This window comes from Cryptomeria japonica, chromosome 10 (genome assembly GCF_030272615.1).
Source record: "Cryptomeria japonica chromosome 10, Sugi_1.0, whole genome shotgun sequence".
NCBI classification, from domain to species: domain Eukaryota; kingdom Viridiplantae; phylum Streptophyta; class Pinopsida; order Cupressales; family Cupressaceae; genus Cryptomeria; species Cryptomeria japonica.
In genome coordinates, this window is record NC_081414.1 from 559,416,276 (window position 1) to 559,424,443 (window position 8,168).

The 8,168-nt window shown below is 37.3% G+C and overlaps 1 pseudogene; it reads right to left on the reverse strand.

Annotated features, from left to right (window-relative positions):
- Positions 1–547: 547 nt before the first annotated feature.
- On the reverse strand, positions 548–7,471 carry LOC131060826 (clathrin heavy chain 2-like; annotated as a pseudogene).
- Positions 7,472–8,168: the final 697 nt, after the last annotated feature.

The following is an 8,168-nucleotide window of genomic DNA, read 5'->3' on the forward strand; positions in this document are numbered from 1 at the left end:
CTCAAGAACGTCGGACATTCCGACGCCATCGAATTCTCTTCTGATGACAACCATGACTGCGCTTAGCCGTCGGTAAAACTCTATATGTCGTTAGAATTCCGACAGCATCCAGGTAATGTTTCGACGGTGAACATGACCGCCCATCTGGCGAGAATGTCGTCGGATATACATCATCCTCGTCAGATGTTTCATGGGGGTTCGTCGGACTTCCAACGACAACTAGGGCATCCGCACCGACGAGGATGTTATATGTGTGACGGTTCGGGCGTCAAAATAAATTGGGTGGGCGTTGGAATTCTGACGACACCCTCACTGCTTATCCGACGAGGATGTTGTCGAACATACAGCATCCTCATCAGATGCTTGGTGGATGGAAAGATTTGAACTGATTGACCAATACGATAATACTAAAGATTCATTATTTTGTATCAACCAACCAAACGACAATAAAAATAATTTGACAATCTAATCTTTCCACTCGAAGACCACCCTCTAAAAACCATGTATGATTGAAGAATTGTGCCCCACGTTAAGTTCTTCAATCCCATCAATAGCCACCCATAGGTGGCATACCATAAGCTAGCATGGGAGGCATTCCCATTCCACCCATACTTGGTTGAAAGCAACCTCCCATGCCCACTCCCATGCCAGGCATTGGAGGTGTTGGCAAAGCAAGGGGAAGAAGTTGAGCATACATATTTTGTAAACAAAATAGGCACATATTTATTAAAAAATTTAAAAACCGTCAGTAGAGTAGAACAAGTGCTCCTTGAGGCTCAATTAAGCAAAATGCATACCTGTTGAGCAACAAGATCTTTCTCTTCTTTCTCCTTGGATTTCTCTTCTTGGACAGCCTCTAACTTGTCCTTAACAAGCTCATCAACTTTTGTCATGTATTCTCGAATGAACTTTGAAAAAGAATTTTTTTGAATATTAGCTATTTGATTATGTAGAATATTTAAAATGTTTATTAAAGAGAAACTTAAAATATTCACAGAAGATTAGAGTATATCAAGAACCTGAAGTAGGTATGGAAACACAAAGTCGGTCATATTATTCATCTAAGCAAGTTCCAAAGCCACATCTGGTTTGATCAAGTCATAGCATATGAACAAGCATGAAGCAAAGCATTCTTTCTTGCCCTGCAGTTCCAAATGCAAAAGTAAGCCCCATTTCAATGCCCCAATCCAAAATGAAAATTCAAAATATACTTTAGCCTATGAGAGAGAACAACCAACTATATGTTTTACCAATTGTATACTTGTTCCACAAAATACACCAGCAATTCCTCTGCAAGTTCACGATCACCCGATTGAGAACTAGTTTCCATTGCATCCTTGTAAAGATTATCCTTTTTAGACAGTGCAACATGTTAGCACATAATTTTTTAAATAAATTATGCTCTTAAAAATGTTATTTTTCTATAATTTCCTTTTATATATTGAGCACTTTTTCCATAAGAATAGTTACTGTTGGGTTTTATGTGTAGGTGCAATCGTGTAGTGACAATCTCCATCCATTTGTGACTTCTCTCCAGAGATTCAACCATCAGGTGGGCATATTGAGGGTGGCATTGAGATAAGATGAAGCACTCTGGGTTTCCTTTTGAGGTGAGGAGGCCTAGCAAACAGGTTCTTAGGATTGATCAAAGTGCACAAGTAATTATCATAAAGGGTAAAGCTCCCATGCAGAACAGAGTTTTTGTTCAGATTTTATTAAATCCATTATCAATTTTTGTATCTTAAAGAAGGAGTTGAAAATGATTGAAATTTCACATTATCGGTATAAGTTATACCGATGAGGACACTTAAACTAACAAAGACCAATTTTGCATTGGGATACCATATACCGATGAGAAAGCATAGCAAGCTGGAGTTGTACTCATTAGCAAAAGTTTACCGATCAAGGAGCAAAGTTGAGGAGAATTGATGCATCGGCAAAAACTATACCAATATGACCCATCGGCATAGTAAACACTAGCGACAGCAGTGGAGAATTCTCTTGTCGATAGCCAATGAGACTATCGGTAAGACTTATACCGATAAGAGTGACGAAAAGAAGAGTCCATCGGTATAACAAAAGTGATCGGTATGTGTTACTTTGAGCCACCCCAATGCCCGAAGAAATCATCGGCGAAACATATACCAATGGAACATACTCTATCGGGAAGACTTTGTTTATCGGTATGTTTCATTTCGAATTACCTCAATACCCGATGAAGGAGCAGACTGATTGAGCGAAGCGAAGACACTATTGGGAAGACTCATGGCGATGAAGCCGGTTGCATTGGGAAGAGCTATGCCGATGGTGAAGCCCATCGGGGAAACAATGCCTATCGCGATAACGCTAAATGAGCTCACCTGACGCCCAATGAGAATAACTATTTGAGATATACCGATGAGGAGGAAAAGGAGTCATCGGCTTAGGGTATCCCGATAAGACAAAGTAAGATGTTGAAGCAGATAAAGGGTTGTTCAAAGAGCGCCAAAAGGGAAATATTCATCAGGGAGACATGTCGACGAGCCATTGTCATATTAGAATTCAAAACCAAAAAAAATTAAAATCTTCTATTTAATACTTGCAGTAGATGCATCTATGGTTCGCATGAGGCAAATTTAATGAGAAGTACATTATTGCAAAAGAATATGGCAGAACTAGAAATTGCCTTGTCTAAATATTGCATTGGTGAAAGAAAAATACACAGATAGAACACATTGCACCTTTGAAAAACAGAGCAGAGGATTGTAATTTAGAAATGGAAGCTTCGAGTTCAAGAGGAAAGAAGAGGACGGCCAAGAGCCCCGACTCTAAGGAAAAACTAAAGAGGTGCCTCCAGTCAGGAGGTTAAACCAAGACATGATAGACCAAATGCAGGCACCCAGCCCAAAATCCAGAAGGTCGAAGTAGCACCTACCGGGGAGAGACCAATTAGAAGACAAGTACAAAGAGGTCGGAGATGTCTGGACCAAGGTAAGGGGACATGAACTGTTTATGTTCCACTATTTGAGGAGGAGCAAGGAGATGTCACTCTGCAATCCTTGGATGACAAATTTAGGTAAGCTAACAGTCCCCAATGTTTTTGTAAACATAAGATTGCTAGAGGTTTTGGTGAGGAATTATAATTCGATGAAGAGGTGCATTCAACTCCCAAATGGGAAGCATTTATTAGATTTTTTGTGGGTACCATAAACGAGGTTTTCAATTTAGACCCCAGTCCTAATAAGCCCTTGTCCTTTGGGGAGTTGGAGGAAGAATACCTCATAATGGACACTACATATACTAGCTGGAAAATTGCCATTCACAAGAGGCAGGCAGGAAAATTAACAGAGGAAGACGGGCCACCATTCAGCATTGATTTGTTCAGACACTACTTGCAGTACACATATATGTCGTGTGGGCAAGTAGGAGGGGTGGAGGTGCCTGATCTGGCAAGCACTGGGCCACTAGTGTTAGCCTCTGATATACAAATGTATGAACCTAGGCCTTTTGACTATGCAGCATATCTGGTGGAGAGGTTGCATGAAGGTTTTTTAAACCTTAGGCATGATACTCATCCCAATTTCAAATTTTATTCACTATTGATGCATCTAGTGTTATTTTATGGATATGTAAAGGGTTTTTGGCCTGAGGGCCTAAAATTAAATACCAAGAACAGGGAAGGTGAGGAGCAGCCCGTCCAACTGTGGATATCTCTTTGGGATTCTCAATATATGAGGTCCAACTATATTAAGTTTGAAGAACTTATTGTGATGCCATTGTACCGAATGTATGGGATTTCATGTGAAGGGTCTATCTCTGACGAGATCAAGAGGTTCCTAAGACCCAAGGATTATGATGAAAGACACATTGTTGATCATAACTAGGGGGACTGGTTTGTGAATAAGGATTTTACATGTTTTAGAGTATAAGGATTTTTGGGGAGCCCCTACATGCTGCCAAAACTAGTACCAGACTGAACATCTTATCTAGAGATTGTGAGGCAATTGAGTGTGTCCAATGCTAAACATTTTACAGATATGCGTAAGCAAGCCTTCCTACTTGGGACACTGAGTTTTGGTGATTTCACCATAGTGTCAACCAAAGCTTATGAAATAATTGATAAGAAGTTGATAGAAGAATACAATTTGTTTGAGCATTATGCTAGGAAAAACTATGATCCTGAAGGATACATTCACTCTTGCAAGAAGAGGCAGAACTTGGGAGGTTATCTGTATGTCATTATTGAGGCTGAAGATATCTTCAGGAACATGGAGGATGCAAAGGCCAAAGAGGTAATTGATCAACTGAATAATGAACTGGCAGAAAAGAGACAGAGACTCTAAGAAATTGAAACCGAGGAGGCGGCAAAAAGTGAATCTGATGAGAATGCAGTTGTCTCTAGATGGAAAGTTCCAAAGAAGGAAGAAGAGCTAGACATGCAAGGCCAAATAGAGACAGCATTAGAAGTTCATGCTAACTCTCAGTTAGAGGATTTTTCTACTTTTGTTGTTGATGATGTTTTTATTCATTCCAAAGAATTTAAATCTTCTTGTACAATTTTAAAGGAAATAAATTGAGGGACTCTATTCCCAAAATAATGACTGATAATGAGGTTGAGTTGTTAAATAAATTAAAAGAGGAAATTGATGTAGAGATAACCACAATGACCCCTCAAAAGGGGAGGAAACTGCTTACAGAGGCTGGGGTGATTTTCTTTCCCGGATGGGACCTTAGTGCTTATTTTATCTTTGACAGTTTATTGCATTCAAAAAACAAGGAATTCAAATTGGATATACAAGGTGTAAATGATGTATTTATTGGTTCAAGATTTGATCAGGATGAGGAAGCTTTGTTGTTATGGGCTTTGTACCCTCCCAATAAGAGACCAAAGATCATTGATGTTGACAAGGCCTTTGGCCATATGATGAAACTACAAGTTGGTGAAATTGTTCCAATTGTTTCTATTGATATCGGAGTGGATATTTCAAAATTCAATAAAGCACAGATGGTCAGAGTAGTGAGGGAGAGGAACCAGTACAAGGCGTTGTATGAAGAAACGCTAAGGAGAAGTGGGCAACAGGTGCCAATGGTTCTTACTCTAGATAGCTCTCAATGGAAGAAAAAATGTGAGGACTTGCAGCAAGAAAATAAAAGGATATTAAAACAGATGCGAAGTGTGAGGGCAGATACTGTTGTTGTATTACTAACTAAAATATTTGAGGTTTTACAAGGATTTATGAAAGAATTTTGGACAGTATTTCAAAAGAACATGGACAATGCAGTTTCACACAACAGAATTTCAAACAAATTGGGAACAAGGTTGCATGATAAAACAATGGCCAAAGCGGAAACAAAAGAAATTAAAAAAATAAAGAGGTTGTTGGCTAAACACAATAAATTTGATGAACAATTACAATTTGAATATGATGAATGCAAACACACTGTTCAGCATGGTTTCCCAGAGTTAATTGATTAGAAGGGTGAGATAAAGGATAAAGATGTATGGATCTCAGAATGTCATAGTCTTCTCAATGCCACCCTTGATATTGCCCAAATTGATGGAATTGAATTGAAAGAGACTGTGAAACAGATGGAAAAATTTGTCACGCTGGAAGTCATTGTCAGGGATATCATCCACGATGCAGACACATATAAGTCAGAGAAGTACTTGGAGCATATCCAGAAGTGCGGCAAGATGTTGGGAGACCAGACCCGATGTCTAAGTTGGAGCCCAAAGTCATGTTTTTCTATGTTTTTTATAATATGTTCATATTGTAAAGATCGTTTTTAGGAAGTTAGTTTTTAGTTAGTTTTTGTTAGTTTTAGTTTTAATGAAAGGGTATGCCCTTTCACTTTCAAATTGAATCCTCATCTATAAATAGAGGATCTTTTAGAACAAGTGGGGGAGATACCTCAAGTTTTATGATCTTATCAAGACAATTTTATACTGCACTTACGCAGTTTGTTTTCTGGAAATATCAAAGTTGATGGATGATACATATTGAAATCAACTGGTTTGATTATCTATTTTCAATATAAATTTCAAGTGTTCTTCATTCTGAATGGTATATTCTTTTCAATTGATTGATTAGTTCCATGTGATAAATCTATTTTATTATATTGCGTCAATGTGCTATCTTATGCTATTGTGATTGAGACTAATTTCCAGTTTGAGCATCAGTTTGAAAGGTTGGTTGGCAAGTTTCAAATTGTCTTATTGGTCTTTCAAAGAAAAGTTAAAATTCAGTAAGACTAACTACATTTTATATTTCAGTTACAATCCATATAGATGCTTTTGATGTGATGGTCTTGTTTTGAAAACAAGTTATTAAAACAGTCTCCATGATTATACGTAGGATCTTTCAAATTGAAATAGTATGGAATCAGTAAGGGATGAAGGCACTGGTCTGTTGTTGATCTGATATAATTAAATTAGGTATTTTCAAAAGCAATCTTCATCAAGGAATCACACTTCTAATTTATACAGGCACAACTTCATAAACATTTATAACTAAGCATTTCATAATTTTTATCAAGCAATAAATATAACTAGACAGAATTCAAGAATCATTTGCCTCCTTGAAGGGTCGCTGGTTTTTTTAAAATTCACTATAGAAAAGCCTTTAACCGGCAGATTTAGGTTTCAGGTATAGGTTCACCCGCCTTGATTTAGTGAAGCCTGAAGTGCAGGGAATTTGATATGGTGATCATTCTTGTTCGTTGGCCAGAACTAATTTGAAACCACCAAGAGAAGTGGCAAAACTCTTTGGTTTCCAATATGTGGTTTTGGGAACCAACACAATAGACTGCCTCCATCTTCCTGCTTTCTTGTAAATGAAAGTAGCAATACGGCGGAATTCAAGAAGTTCATGTTTCTCAACCTAATTTAATATGAAGATCATTAGAAAACTATTCAAATGCTAAATTAGATCCCACTGTAACTTAAATGAAAGAACCAATAGAGAAGTTCCTCTCATCCTCTGAGCAAGCCCTATTTGATCAAAGTTATCGTGCATATCTATAGATTCTCTAAGCCTATCATAATCTTCCTCGTCTACATAAATTTCATTCAAAGCCTCATTAATAGAAGCTACATTGTTGCTCTATACTACAACCATGTACGGCTTCACAAGACAGAGATGTCTAGTGTGGATAACAAATACAACAGAACAAAAGATACTCATAAAAAATTTCCAAACCAAATAGTTGCTAAAGATAACATCTAGAAAAACTTAATATCCAAGTGAAAGACATCTCGGTAATCCTAAAAACACTAACAGAATAAAAGAGTTGAGGGCCATACCTTATGCATGATGTCAACCACTCATGTGTGGTCTACCTTAAGGGCAAGGACATTCAAGAGGTCATTAATAAGATATGGGTGTTCTTGCAAATAAAAGTGGACATCTTTGTAGTACAATTCAACATTGGCCACTTTAACTACAACATCTTTGAATTGCATATGATCCCATGCCTCTGGAGAATGGTTCATGATAGTAGTGACAACATAATCATATTCATCATCTTGAATGTATAAATATGTAAGTTCCTTCCAGTGTTGCTCCTCATCACAAACACGGATATGAGTTCATCAAAGCGACCCCTATTTTGATAGTAATCACTTACCTCTTCCAAGTCATCCACCTGGAACAAAAAATAAATGTCAGAACACAAAAAATATCAATTTCTCACCTTCACAGTTACAAATAACACTCCAGATGAACCTTCCCAGATTATCATGAAAACAAAGAGGTGTCTTTCACTAAAAGAATCAATATCCAAAATGTTCAATCTTAATCTCACAATACTTATTTATAGAAAGGAAAAAAAGAACACACATCAAAAACAGCTTATGTTGAAAAAAAAAACTTAAAAACTTAAAAAATCTTAGCATATGCATAGATAAGCTCACTAACAACCTTTGGCTCTTTACATTAGCTAGCTTTGCAGCCCTTATCACATCAAAAACAGCTTTTGTTGAAAAAAGAAAAAACTTAAAAAACAAACCACTTACTTGTGGAGTTGTTGTTCGTGTTGGCTCTGTTGGACCCTGCAATTAAGATTCAATATACATTATTCAATAAGATTAACTGTGCAACATAATGAAATATTGAAAAGTGTGTTATCTTATTGAGCTTCGCTTGGTTTCGATAATAGTTTAATATTCTCTACTTAATAGGGCCAACCAC